The sequence below is a fragment of the Astyanax mexicanus genome, chromosome 8 (assembly GCF_023375975.1).
Source record: "Astyanax mexicanus isolate ESR-SI-001 chromosome 8, AstMex3_surface, whole genome shotgun sequence".
Classification (NCBI taxonomy): Eukaryota; Metazoa; Chordata; class Actinopteri; order Characiformes; family Acestrorhamphidae; genus Astyanax; species Astyanax mexicanus.
The window spans coordinates 23,007,404-23,023,568 of NC_064415.1; positions in this window are offsets into that span (position 1 = coordinate 23,007,404).

Below are 16,165 nucleotides of genomic sequence, written 5' to 3' on the forward strand. Positions count from 1 at the left end.
CATCAAACCAAGCTGAACTACTTGAATTCTTGCACCAGGAGTGGAATAAAGTTATCCAAAAGCAGTGTGTAAGACTGGTGGAGGAGAACATGCCAAGATGCATGAAAATAGTGATTAAAAACCAGCGTTATTCCAACAAATATTGATTTCTGAGGTCTGAAAGCTCTGCATCGTTTTTGTTATTTCAGCCATTTCTCATTTTCTGCAAATAAATGCTCAAAATAACAATATTTTTATTTGTAATTTGGGAGAAATGTTGTCCGTAGTTTATAGAATAACAGTTGGGGTGCAATATTAAAACATAAACACACTTTTCCTGTGTGCACACCACCCTGTCGCCCCCTGGTCTCGCACGCCATTCCTCTCACGACTCATTCCGGAGCTCTGACAGGCACGGAGCAAGTTTACCTCAGCGGTGGGACGCCGCCTCGGTGGAGAGCCCATGCCCACGGTCCTATCTCCATAAATTACATGGATGGCGGGGCACGTAAGCATGCTTGTTAAAATTGCAAATGAAATAAATGGCATTGGGAAAGAGGGAGGCTCAGCGACAACCAGAAAAAAACAAGGGTAAAAGGAGAGATGATGTGTAGGGGGCTGCTTAGAGGATAGGGTTTGTGGTTGATGCTGCTAAACCACATGGGCACGACTTAAAGAGCGGAAGAAGAGACTCGAGGTGTCGTACGGAGGGGGCTGATTGAGCATCAAAGTTATTCAAATGGAGTATTGTGAAATGCAAATCAGCATCTCGTGGGCTGGTACATGGGGACAGATTAGAGGTTGTGGGTCTTCTAGAGGTTATCTGGATTAAGTGTCATGTCAGCAGTTGACACATGACAAATCTTTGTCACTCGCTGGTTTATTCATGCCAGTAGCTCTGCTGCAGTAACACAGGGTGATTTCATAAATACTTTGCTTGGACTTCTGGACTTTCAGACTTTGGGTGTGAAAAATTGTATTGGGTCCAAAACAAAATAGCAGGTGTAAAAGGTGCTTTAGAACATTAAATTTGGTCTGTTTGCAGAGTGACGATACATTTTGGATTTTTCAGATTCTTAGAACAGGAATTAGGGGACATATTATACAGCGCTTTTCTTGCCAGTTTTAGTCTCTTCAGCCCAGAATGAGCCATTAAAGGGCTCTGTCACTTTTATGCAAAAAAGCTTGTGTCAGACACAGAGGACCCAAGTGGAAATACAAAAACACACACAAATAGAGTTTTGCATAACTTAACCCCTTGACAAACGATTGACAAAGAATAAGAACCGGCATATGAAACACAGTATTCCACAATACCACATAGGGAACATTATATCTGTCTGTGAAAAAAAATGGAACTGTTGTATGCTGAGCATGTTTATTTGGTGAATTGGAACTAGTCTCAAGAGCTGCTGGTAACAATGGCATAACAGTAGCAGTATAGCGGAACCAAATGAATATGTTCATTATTTCTCTCTGAGGAAAGCTGCCTGACGATCTGACAACAGATAGAAACACAGTTTGGAGAAACACAGTCCATGAAGTTGATGATGACAGAACATTGGTAGATCATGAAAAGAACCTTACTCTGCCACACCCACTTTCAAGAGTTAATTTTTTCCTATTTTGGGGTCAGTTTAAGAGAGTTTAGGAGATTGATATATTGTGCAGAGTTTAATAACATTTTTGCATATTATATTTAAAAGGGATCCCAGGGGGAAAGTCAGGTATTACAGCAGCACAATTACAATAAGAGCGAGGAAAAATAATCAAAAAGTAAAAATGATCATAAACAGGATGAGAGATATAGGCTTTATAACAGTATAAAGAAATAAGATATTTAATTAACAACAAATAAATAATAAATAAAAAACAACTAAGAGGAAATGTATGATGTGCAGATGGAAGAGGTAAAAAGCATATATATTATGCAGGTAATTGTGCAGTAATGAATTCCACTACAGGAATATCTAAACAAGTAGTAATAGTGATATTACTATTAACTTTAATATCTAAATATAGAAAGTACAATATGTAAATATAGAATATAAAATATTAAAAATGTGTTACCACTTTAATTTGAGGGTCATACATTCATTCATAGAACAAGTTGCAAGTAATAGCATAGCATATGCTAGTCATAAATATCCAAATATCGCTTTATAAATACATCCTTCAATTAAAGCTTGTAGGTAAATAGCTTTCAAATAAAGGGTAGACTAATAATGTGATTCCTCACTAATTGTGTTTCATTTACTTGTTCAAATCTGTTTAATCTAACAAAGCTTTAACAAGAAGAAATAAATAAATAAAAACAAGAAGAAAGAATGTATGTTGTACATCACATATTCATATTTCATGAACATACATTTCTCTAATTGGAAACAATGTTCTGTGCTCTGAATGAGATCACACACAAAGTAAAACAAAAAAAAAAAAAACATTGTACACAGTGTATACGGCTCATGCAACTTTTATATTTATATCAATATAAACATGTTAGCCCACAGGAAGCACTTATTCTGTATGCTGGTCTATTTAACTAAGAGCAGTGTGAACATGCATGCACCAAAACTCCTCTGGGGAAAGATTTAAACCAGTAAAGAACAAATTATTCATCCAGAGAATTCTCATTCTGATTGTGGAATGGCCATTAATGGGCAGCAGAAACAGGCCAACTATGCAGTTGCTCATGAGGTTTATATTAAACTCTGGCACTCTGTGATTTTCAGCTGTATATGGATAAATCTTTAACAGCAGCAACATTAGCAGTGCACGCTAGTGGCCGACCGGCCTGACCCAGCAATGCTACTGCAATGTTAGCATGCTGACCACCAGTTGGTCTTGCCAAGCAGAACTACCATACCATTTGCATTGCAGCTATCATGGCTGCCATGTTGTTAATATTGCTACCTAACATTACCGGGGAGAAAACTAAGGTTAGCAGCGAGCTACCTAACATTACTGGGGACAAAACTAAGGTTAGCGGAGAGCTAGCTAACATTACCGGGGAGAAAACTAAGGTTAGCAGAGAGCTAGCTAACAGTAGCGGCGGTCTAGCTAATGTTACCAGGGAGATGATTAAGGTTAGCGGAGAGCTAGCTAACCTTAGCGGCGAGCTTCCTAACATTACGGGGGAGAAAACTAAGGTTAGCGGAGAGCTAGCCAACAGTAGTGGCGAGCTACCTAACGTTACCGGGGTAAAAACTAAGGTTAGCAGAGAGCTAGCTAACAGTAGCAGCGATCTACCTAACGTTACCGGAGAGAAAATGAAGGTTAGCAGAGAGCTCGCTAATGTTACCAGTGAGAGAACTAAGATAAGCGGAGAGCTAGCTAACCTTAGCGGCGAGCTAGCTAACATTACAAGGGAGAGAATTAAGATTAGCGGAGAGTGTTCTTTTAAGTGTTCTTTAATTATTCTTTATGGTTCCTACATGCAGTTCAGTGTGTTGTTTAACATAATACAACTTACATATGGTATGTTGGTTCTGTTCTGCATCACAATGGAACATCATTTTTAAAAAAGTATAACAAATGGGAAATAATAAGTTTTGATTTTCTAATGAAGAAATTATCATTACATTTTTAGGTCTTTAATTATATTTATTGAGGTCTTAAAAGGTCTTAAAAAGCATTACATTTGACTTTTAAAATGGTGCAAGAACCCTACCATGCCTTTAGCATTGCACTGGACTTAGACAGCATGACTAATATGGTATTTGCATCAATATCGGAGCTTTAGCATCATAAAATGTGGTACTTAGAAGAGTTTGTACTTTTATAAAATAATTCCATTTGTTAATATAGTCTTCAATATTACATTTACAATGAAAAAACTTAAAAATAAAGGAAAGACGTTGAATGAGAAGAGGTTTTTATTTATTTATTTTTATTTATTTTGTAACAGAGTCAAAAGTATACAGCACACAGCAGAAACTGGGGGACGCACCCAGTATGCAATTTTTTTTTTTTCAAAAGCCAATGGAAAAGAAGCAGTTAATGGCAACCGACTTAAGTTGATTTAACTCAAAGATCTTAATTTGAATGTATATGTGGCTACAAATGTTCACCTAAACTAAAAACAGTTGGAAAAATTAAATTTGACATAAAACAGACTTTGATTTAGTTGCTCAGTGTGGCACCGTGGATAACACCACTATCTGCTAGAACTACATTATTTGGGTGACTATGCTACACTAAACCAATAAGAGATTGAGTCCTTGGGCAAGACTCCTAACACTACATTGTTCACCTCTGTAATAGGAATAACCTTGATTTTCACTCTGAATAAGAACTTCAGCTAAATGCCATTAATGTAAATTTATTTGAGTTCAAACTAATTTTGAGTTTACAGAATACTGTAGATTGGGTGCTCATTGCTTCTATTGGCCCAGGTCCAGTCTCAAACCACCAAAAGAATTATCAAGCATTAAAATGAACTTTGTATCTCATGTATCTCTAGTCATTCACTATGAATACTAAAGCTCAGTTTTAAACATTCTCTACTTTTTTTTTTTTTTTACGTGAGTTGGTTTGTGTACTTACTTTCCTAAGCACTGTGAGGTCCTGTTATCTATGCACTATTGCCCCTACCTCCACAAGGAACTGGGCACTGGCCAATAGATGTCTGTTACACTGGTATTTAATCATTCGCTATCAGCACTTAACCGGAGCCAAGTGGGTGAGAAATGGAGCACAGCTGTGTGAATGTAAAGTAGGCCACCCATAAGAGATAAAATGTGATGTGCTGTCCTTGTGGAACATGACCAGTTCCGCTACATACAAATGAATAGTATCATTAATGAGCGGAGTTTGACTGATCCCAGTTGGCCAAGTCTGGATCTCCAACTTTTCCACGAGTTAGACCTCAAACTTTTCCGTGGCCATGTTCACACAGCAGGTGAAAAAATGGAACAAATCAGATTTTTTAGACTGTATATGACGCAGATGTGTTATCTGTGTGGCTTTTTACGTCAAGGACAAGGAAAAAAGGAGCATAAAGGGGATGGAAAATAGATGACAGCAGTGAGGGAGGGGTTCTGCAGTGGGATATCGAGGTAACAGACCTCATAAATATTTGCCGTAACCAAATTTTAGAAGGCTTGTGTTGCAGCCGTTCCTTGTTTTTTCCAAGAAAATGGCTGAATATGGCTACAAGATGGTGTGGATGCAGAATCAAAGAAAAAAAAACTTCAAATGAAGTTTAAAGGAACCAAAGACATAATTAGAAGAAGTATCTTTGGCTAAATAATGAGCAATTCTCGAACACATTCTTGGCAATAAGCCCATAACATTTCCTGTGAAGCTGGTGTAGATGAAACTGAAACTTCATGTGAACTTCATGTGAATCTCTTCAATGTTACAACTATTTATTTTCAGCCACCCATAATTCCTGGTAAAAGGCAGCTTATGTTAGCTATTCGCTAGCTGGTTGTTTTTTTGTTTTTTTTGCTCCACCTTAAATGATGATGCAGCGTCAGGTGTCAGGATATAACTACTGCAACATTTAAGGTGGACTGGAAAATCTCCTATATTCCTTCTGATTTTAATGCTTGTTGAAAGGTTGAAACTTCCTTAAACTATTAAGATAATGCAATAATAATGTTAATCAGTTTTATTTTTAACAAAGAAAATATTATAAATGTGTTTTTTTATTGGTTGCTTAAACCAACATCTTTCCAGTGATTTCTCATAGCACTCCATTTGGAGTGCTTCTCTGAAAGAAACCCTTGTTTGGAGGGCAATATATTCCTATGAACACACTGCCCTCCTCCAACTGGTCACATGTGGGCATTACAAAGGCGCTTCCTGCGTCGTCCAATTAAATCTTTTTAATGAATGCAATTTTTATTTCCTGTAAACCAATACATGTAAATGTATATTAATAAATACGCATAACACTGTCTAATGAGCAGCATATAGCCCCTAACAAAAGCAAACTGTTCTAATTAAATTATATATTCATATTTTTAAAACCAACCAGAGACCCCAACAATCTCAGCAAACTTTCTCCACGCTGTATTACACTGATCAGAGTCCTTCTAAATTGGCAGGGATTGATCATAAAGGACAGGGAAGCCTGAAAAACCACAATTATTAGCTTTTCTTCCATGCTTCTCTGAAAGGCAGAACTAAAAAAGTTTTCATTATACCCTGCGCTGAGGACACGTATCAGGGAAACACCTGCTCTCTGATTGGATAGACGCATCGCATTGGACGGATTGATTTGCAATTTTTCATTGCATCGCATTCCCTGGACTTAACGCGCTGGACCCATAATGCACCGCGCAACTGCGTCTAACGGAGCCAACGATTCTTATTGAAGATAAATGGGATACATCACTGTGAAGAATTAGGACACCTTACCCTTAGGAGTGAACTAGGGATAAATGGTAGGGGCAAAGAGTGAAATGGGATTAGCCCTAAGACTACCTGAATTCATAGATGCTTAAAATGGTCCAACTGTCCAATGTTTTTTTTTTTTAGGAAATTTAAAAACGGCAAGCATATGTTTGAGATTTTCAGACCACACGTTTCTGTATGTTATTATTAGACCCAGAAAGAATGAAGTAAAGGGGTTAGGCCTCAGGGAGCTGTCATCCAACAGCTATTATATAAGAGCAGACATAAATTCCAGACTTCTCTCCAGCTAAGAGGCAAGGTGTGAAGTTGAGACTTAATATAACGCATTAATAAAACAGAGGTTTAAACAGTTTCTGCACTTGTACAATAAAGCGTTCTCCCAATGAGAGCTCCCGCTGTATCCGAATAAAAGCTAGTGCCACCGGCGTGCTGAGCAGTTTGCTCTCTGTCTCTCTCTCTCTCTCTCTCTCTGTCTCTCACTCTCTCTAAATCAATAGGCCTTTAATTGATTGAGAATGACTCACCAGTGGTTTGCAGGGCTGCACCACCACTGAGTCTTTAGACAAAGCCTGCATGAAGTGGAGACCCACTGTGGGAAAGCGAGAACTCGGTGTGATTAAAGATTTAGCAGAGGTTTTGATCTGGGCTGAAAAAAGTTCCCGAACTCTAAACTTAAGCAAACTACCAATTTAGTATTTATGATAACCAAACGCTTTCCTTCACTTGCCTCATCCTGCTGATCTCAGTTAAAATTCATCTTCATTTGGTCATTCAGAGCTGGAATCTTCTCACACACGCGGCTTCTGGGTTTCTCTACTTGTGTCCTAAATAAACTTGTTTGTAAACCAACTGTATTGTAAGTCAGTCAAGGTGTATTAAGATTTATGCTTTTCATGTTCAAACCAGGCTAGCCTTTGAAATAGGCCAAAGCTATCCGCCGGAGAGCTCAGGAATGTGCCTGAAGTTTTGCCTTATTTTGCTGTTTTTTCCCCTAATACCACCTCTTTGCAAAAAACGCGGTCTCCGGTACGATAATACCTTGGGTTTTTTCTCTCCGATAGCGTACTAATACCTCTAATGCCGTCTAATCCGTGACTAACTGTAGGTGCGGCTCGCTCAGAACACGTGACTCTCCGCACAGTGGTCAGAATTCTTCAGAAGGAGAAGAGATATCTCGAGTGTTGTGTGTTCCGTCAAACAACCTTCAAAAAGTGACATCTACTATCTGTTTGGGCCAGAGACAATCTATGGATTTACATAGGAAATCTTCAGTTATAGAGAGAGAGAGAGAGAGAGAGAGAGAGAGAGAGAGCAAGAGAAAATATACTATACTATATACCATCAAATTTTAAGCTGCACTATCCTTTCTCTTTCTCTCTCATTCTCTACCTCTATCGCTCTCTCTCTCTCTCTTTTTTTTTTTTCCTCGAAAGATAAAAATGCAGTCAGAGAACTAATCTTTTGGTAATTTACACAAAACCTTTTACCGGCGTGCGTCTTGTGGCACGATTAGCGAAGGGATTTATTTTGTATTCACCACCACAGGAATTAATATCTAAGCCTGGCGGAACCAGTCATGTCACTTGGACCTGATAAGTGTGAGGATGTCTCCGTGAGATATTCCTCTCTCTCTCTCTCTATCTCTCTGTCTGTGCATGTGTCTGATTCTCTTTAAATGGCATTTTTAAAGTAATCTGCTTTCAGTAGTTTAATGACATGCATTTATTTGACAGTTTATTAGTTTGCACTGAAAGGTCACTGAAAGGTTGGACTGATAAGGAGCCCCACTTTAGGCACTTAAATAATGTAATGTTTTTTTTTTTCCAGAACTCAGTGTGTGGGACATTGTGTGTAGAGAAGAAAACAGCAACAGAGTTTAAAGCGACATTATGTAGCTTATGTAGCATTTTTACCTTAAAAAATATATACTTAAAATTGATACTATTGGCTCCGAGTGGTCCAGCAGGCTAAGGGCTGCCACTATGATCAGGAGATTGCTGGTTCGAATCCTGTTCATGTAGCTTGCCATCAGCAACCTGAGCCCTGAGAGAGCTCAATTGGCCTTATTCTCTCTCTGGGTGGGCAGATGGTGCTCTCTTCACACATTACTGCAAAGGGTGATGTCGATCAGCATGAGGTGTCTGTGAGCTGATGTATCGGAACTGAGTCGCTGCGCTTTCCTCCGAGCACGCTGTGATGCTACTTGGCAATACTGCATCAGGAGCAGTTTGAAAAAAGGTGGCGGCTGACTTCACATGTATCGGAGGAGGCATGTGCTAGTCTTCACCCTCCTGGTGTGTTGGGGCATCACTAGTGACAGGGGGAGTCCTAATGAGTAGGTTGAGAAATTGGTCGTGTAAATTGGAGAGAAAATTGGATTAAAAAAATTAAGTATTATGTAAAGTATACTAATATCAGATAATATCAGAGCCAGACCATTCTTACATTAATCACACACTCTGCAAAGGGCCCCACAAATTAATGGGGGCAACCCATCTCTCCCTTGCCTCAAGTTAGTGAGAATCAGAGTCACATATTACTCAGAAAACAAAGTAAAACTATCCTTCAGGACATGAAAACCGGAAAAAACTAAGGGGGATCTTCTGAGACCTTCTCAAAGTTTGGCTTTTTTAATAATAGTCCAGAAACCATAGCCATTAAAAGATATTTAAGGCGCTTTTCCACCGGCATGGTGCCGGTGCTGGTGCCAAGTTCCCGAAAGGTTTTGTGCTTTTCCACAGGTTCTCGGCCAGAAAAGTCAGTGCCGTTCTGGCCCCACAATCTTGCTGGTGTGGAACCAGCAAACCTGTGATACGAGAGGCCAAAGGGCGAGGCATTCATGCTCCACTGTCGCAAAGTTGCTTAAACCACGCCCACGTTCACATACGTAGTGAGTGACTCCGTAAAGCAGCGGTCTAAAGCACTACTATGAGCGGGAGGTTGCTGGTTCGATCTCCGCTCGTGCAGCTTGCCATCAGCTGCCAACATCCAGAGGTAGCTAAATCGGCCTTGCTCCCTCCAGGTAGGTGGGTAGATGGCACTCTCTCCCCAGATCACTTCAAGGGTGATGTCCACAGCACAAGGCGTCTGTGAGCTGATGTATCTAAACTGAGTCGCTGTACTTTCCTCCGAGTGCACTGTGATGATACTCAGCAATACAGCATCAGCAGCACTTCAGAAAGAGGCGGAGGGGCATGTGCTAGTCTTCACCCTCCTGGTGTGTTGGGGCATCACTAGTAATAGGGGGAGTCCTAATGATTGGGTTGGGTAATTGGCTGAGTAAAATTGGGGAAAAAAATATAAATAAAATTATATATATATATATAAAAAAACAGCACAGTAAACCTACATGAACCAAACTCTGAAACTAAAAAGAGAAAAGAGAACTTATCCTGTCCACTACTCACAAGCAAACACTTCCAAATATGCACCAATACCCAATAACATCTAGTAGTTTTCTTTTCTTACATCTGGACTAAAGATTGAATTCACTGAATGTATTGTAATCCGTTTTGCATACTGGGCAATATAGACATAACGCATATCCTATTCAATTATTTAACTATTTAATTAGTAAATAATTAAATTAATGTATACATCTGTTTATTCTTACTCCCTCAACAAATGAGGGAGTATAGTAGTGGAGAGTCAAGTGCCCCAGGAAATATAAATTTACTAATATACAGCTCTGGAGAACATTAAGAGACCACTTCAGTTTCTGAATCAGTTTGTCTGATTTTGCTATTTATAGGTACATGTTTGAATAAAAATGAACATTGTTGTTTTTTTAACCACAAACATTTTTCCCAAATAAACATTTTGTCATTAAGAGCATGTATGTGCAGAAAATGAGAAATGGATGAAATAACAAAAAAGATGCAGAGCATTCAAATTTTAAATAATGCAAAGAAGACAAGTTCATATTCATAAAGTTTTAAGAGTTTAGAAATCAATATTTGGTGGAATAACTCTGGTTTTTAATCACAGTTTTATGCATCTTGGCATGTTCTCCACCACCAGTCTTACACACTGCTTTTGGATAACTTTATTCCACTCCTGGTGCAAAAATTCAAGCAGTTCAGCTTGGTTTGATGGCTTGTGATCATCCATCTTCCTCTTGATTATATTCCAGAGGTTTTCAATTTGGTAAAATCAAAGAAACTCATAATTTTTAAGGGGTCTCCAGAGCTGTATATGGAGGGGTAGATGCTATCTAATAACAAAGTAAAAACATTTATTCACTACTTAGTTTTAGACTTAGTCACCAAAGACTCACAAACAGTATAAACAATCATTTTTTCCAGTGTAAAATCATCACTGTTAGTGTTAAATTAACACTGTGAGTGTGGATTTAACACTGGTAAATTTGCAGTGGCACCTTGCAATGATGAGCAGTAGTAGCAAGCAGAAGAAAACAGTAAATGAACACAGGGTGTGAGCAAGATTCATTTATTCACCAGAAAATGTAAAAAAAAATATATATATATATCACCATTCTGTCTGTTTCATAAGCACGCACAGCAGCAACAATAACAACAATAACAGTCTCAGCAGCTCATTAAAAACCAATAAGTAGCTTGATGTTGTATCACGACATCTAATTAGCTACTCCCGAACTTAAAGCAGTTTATTTATTCATGAAAATAAGTTGTGCTGTACTAAACGTGCTTGGTAATATTATATTCACATTTTATATAAATACATGTTTAATCTTGCATGTAGTAAATATGAAGCCATATGTTGAGCCAGGCACAATTTACACCCCTTCATCTTCAACTTTAATGTTAGTGAGCTTTAATATTATTTGATCACTGTCCATTGCATTTCTTAAATAGGACATATAATTTGAAACTCGCTTTTTGCATGCTTTTTTTTATTTCTACTTGGCTCTCGACTGCCCTTCTAAACATTTCAAGCATGAAAAAAATCATCTGTTGTCTGTGTATCAGCTGAAATACAGAGGTTGGACAATGAAACTGAAACTCCTGTCATTTTAGTGTGGAAGGTTTCATGACTTAATTGGAGCAGCCTGGTGGCCAATCTTCATTAATTGCTCACTGCACCAGTAAGAGCAGAGTGTGAAGGTTCAATTAGCAGGGTAAGAGAATAGTTTTACTCAAAATATTGCAATACACACAACATTATGTGTGACATACCAGAGTTCAAAAGAGGACAAATTGTTGGTGCGCGTCTTGCTGGCACATCTGTGACCAAGACAGCAAGTCTTTGTGATGTATCAAGAGCCACGATATCCAGGGTAATGTCAGCATACCACCAAGAAGGACCAACCACATCCAACAGGATTAACTGTGGAAGCTGTCTGAAAGGGATGTTTGGTTGCTAACCCAGATTGTATCCAAAAAACATAAAACCCAAATCCCAAATCACGGCAGAATTCAATGTGCACCTCACCTGTCCTGTTTCCACCAGAACTGTCCGTCAAGACAATAAATTGTTGTGGTCTAAAACCAGGTGTTTCAGTTTCATTGTCCAACCCCTGTAGTTTGCTGCCAGGAATCATATGCTTCTATGAGACATTTGGTTGGCTTCCTTATTGTGACGTCAACCCCACGAGATCAGTTAAAGATTCGTCATTTCAGTTTGAGACACTACACAGCAGGATTGAACAGCAGACTTTGTCGGATGGAGGGATCTATGGCAAGTCAGCAGATGAGGGAGCTGTAAGCACTTTCTTACAATGAGTTCTGTGCTTCTATTGCAATTAAGCATAAACTAGCTTGCTTGTGATTTGCCTCAGCATAAATATGGCAAAAGTGACAAAGCCCTTAAACAGCTCATTCTGAAATTGACTAAAAAGGGACTGGCAGGCATAAGAACTTCATGAACATGTTTTGTATAGCCCACAGACCTATTTAAGCTTATGTAAAATATATAATATATTCTATAATGTTTATATTCCTCTATTTAAAGGTCAAATTTCATTCATATGGCAATAGATAGTGTGAGCTGACTGTTGTACTCTGTGTCTACAGGTCAGTTTGATTTCTCCGCACTTAAACCACCATTCAAACAATCCTCTTCTTCAATGTTCCCTCTTTTGTTTTAAACAAAAAGCAGTTTTTGACTGCAATGGGAACAAGCTGTTAAGTTCAAACTGAAACTCTCCACTTAAATTAGATGTGATCTTGTAACAAGAACACATGGGGAGATATTTTGTTTAAATTTTAGTAGTGGACAGAAATCTGCCACTATCAATACTATGCAGGGCTTAACCTCTAAAACACTCTCATACTGGTTTCATTAACATTACAAACCGCCCAGCAGAGCAGGAACCCTCAGGGCTTTCTAGACCTTCAATGAAGGCCTAATGGTTTCTGAGAACTAGAAGTCTGTAACTTTCTTTTATTCTACAATAGAATCATGCAAATTAGACCTAAAAGCAGACTTTATTCTGAGCCCTGTTTTTACTGTGAATTTAAACAGTGTACAGGCCAGGTTTACATTGTAAGAAAATAAATTAGAGACCACTTAAAAAGGATGAGTTTTTAAATTTTACCAAATTGAAAACCTCTGGAATATAATCAAGAGGAAGATGGATAATCACAAGCCATCAAACCAAACTGAACTGCTTGAATTCTTACACCAGGAGTGGCATACAATTATTAAAAAGCAATTTGCAAGACTGGTGGAGGAGAACATGCCAAGATACATGAAAACTAATATAAAAATCAAGGTTATTCTTCTAAATATTGATTTCTGAACTTTTAAAACTATGAATATAGATTTGGAGTTTTCTTTGCATTATTTAAGGTCTGAAAGCTCTGCATCTTTTTTGATATTTCAGCCATTTGTAATTTTCTGCAAATAAACGCTGAAAATGACAATATCTTTATTTGGAAATTGGGAGAAATATTGTCTAGTTTATAAAATAAAACAATGTTCATTTTACTCAAACATAGACCTATAAATAGCAAAATCTGAGAATCTTATTCAAAAGTGAAATGGCCTAATATATATATATATATATATATATATATATATATATATATATATATATATATATATATATATATATATATATATAGTACTCTAAAAAAATCAGACAGTAGAATGGGGCAGTTTCAACATTTTTATTGAGCTCACCACAACAGTTTTGCGATCTTCTTTGCCTATTCTCCAGGAGCCATCTCCACAGCATTGGTGGTTTATTAGATAGTGCTTCTAGAGAAAGTCTTTTTGAGCATGTCTTTATAGGCATGCTGTGAATTCTGGGTAATGGAATTTACTACCTGGTACCTTTTTCAGGGGGTAAACCATGAGTCTGTAGAACTCATTAGAGCTAATTGGTTAAAAAGCAGCATTTCTATTGTATTCATATCAGTAGTCAAATATACTGTACTTTATATACTTGTTTTTACTGTTTATTGAACCTAAAGAAGTTTTCTCCAGCTAAATGTGATTCTTTAAACGATTCAAAATATGGTGCCTCTACCCTGGGACTAATTGGTGATTCCCTTCACCTGTACCTGATTGCCTTTGCCTGTTTTTAAGGCCTGTTTGCCTTACACCTTCTTTTTATGTTGTCAAACCTCTGTGCAAGTATGCTAACACAGTTTGTTATTTATTTTATTTTTATCTTCTTTTTATTTTTTTGGATTTAACAATCTCAAAATAAAAAAAAAAATCTTACAGTCGGCACCATTAAAAAACAGAATAATTAAAGGATCATTATCAGTACTGGGAGATACTCAAGCCCTCAATATCAGTATCAGCTACAGTGAAGGTGCTATCATGCCATCTCCACTAATAAGTCTATCCATCCAAGCCATATTTCCCCAGTTGTCTCCAGATCCCAGCTCTCTGTGTCTACTGCCCAGTGATGGGAAGCGAGCAGCCAAAGCAGCCCCTGAAAAGCTCCAGAAAAGCAGGTTGTGTATGGATAAAGCTCCAACATGTTTGTGTGTGTGTTTGTGTTTGTGTTGTAGTCTACAAACCTATGCAAGCTCCTGAATTTCTAAAAAATGGAAATGTGACAAGCCAGTGTTGCAGACTGTGCGACTGTGTGATATTTTATATATATCAGCCTTTTTCTCACTATCTCACTTAATGCTTTTTAAATTCATTAAAATCTTATTCAGCAGGCATGGACCCTACCAAGACCCGCATATACACACACATACACACACGCCCGAATCGAATAGCAGGATTCACTTGAGAATGTAGTAGCACATCACAGGCATCCCAAGACCTATTTCCATGCGCTGTGCATCAGCTAGTTTCTTCTGCAGTCACTGCAAGCTGGATATATCAATGTTTAATGTATTGTAAAAAGAAGAAGAAGTTCTACTTTACAGCGCACAGCTCTGGGAATAAGAGGGGGCCAAGCACGCAGTGTGTGTACACGTAGGGGGGCCGTTTAACTCAGCTGGTCTCCCTCAGCCTCCTGCCAGGACTGTACAGGAGAGCTGTTTAGTTTACCTAGCACTGATGTGGAAGAACACTCAAGCTTCAAAAAAAAAGGAAAGAAAGAAAAGAATATTTAAAATAATCTAATCATGTTTAATAATAATTTTTGAAATAAAAAAAAGCCAGTGAGAAAGTGGAAGATACATAGATACGTAGAAATTATGTAGAGAGAAATATAGAAGCATAGTTAATCAAATACTGACAAATACCAGGTGCTAAAGCCACTTCTATTGCTCCTGCACCTGTGTCCAGAGTGCACCACACACCAATATCACTCATTCATCACCTGATAGACCATGATCACCTGAGTATTGATTTAATCTGTTCATCTCACAATACATAAACCCTTCAAACACTCACTGTCAAATATTAGATTTGGTTCCTTCTGTCTATATGTACGTACAAAGCATCTCTCTTTCTCGTGTATTGTTTATTCTGTGTGTATAAATCCTTTTGCTTACCTTACTAAGATTTTTGCCTTGCCCTCTGATACTGCTTTGCCGTGTTTTGAACTGGACTGTCTCGGTCCCCTAGTATGTTTGTAACCTTACGCTTTTATATTTTGGTTTTGATCCATCCTTTTTTTTTGACCATGCTGTTTGCTTATTTTTTATTCACTGCTATGTTGAGGTACTTAGTGCGCAGAGGTCAGCAACTTTCTGTAGAGTCATTCACTACATACCTTAAAACTTCATGTGGCCTGAAGATTCGCTCAAGAACAGTAGAGCGTAGAGAGCTTTTCGGAATGGGTTTCCATGGCCAATCAGCTGCATCCAAGCCTTACACCATCAAATCAAGCACAATGGAAAGCGTTTGATGCAGTGGTGTGAAGCATGCTCTTACTGGACTCTAGAGCGCCGGAGACATGTTCTTTGGAGTGACAAATCATGCTTTTCCATCTGGAAATCCAATGGACGAATCAGGGTTAGGCATGTGACTGCATTGTGCCAAATGTAAAGTTTGGTAGAGGTAGGATTATGGTGTGGAGTTGGTTCTTAGGATTTTGGTTCAGCTCTTTAGTTCCAGTGAAATGAAATCTTAATGCTTTTGCATACCAAGAAATTTCAAACCATTTCATGCTCCCAAATTTGGAGGAAGAGTTTGGTGATGACTCCTTCCTGTTTTAACTAGACAGCGCACACCAGTGGTCAAAGCAAAGTCCATTAAGACGTGGATGAAGGGAGTTCCGATCCACAACACAATGGAACACCTTTTGGATTAATTGGAGTGAAGACTGTGAGCCAGGCTTTCTTGTTGAGCATCAGTGTCTAACCTGACAAATGTACTTTTGAAAAAAATGTCAAAAATGACCATAAACACACTCCTAAACCTTGTGGAAAGCCTTCGCAGAATAGTTGATATAGTTGCAATAGTTGCAAAGGGTGTGCTGAAATCA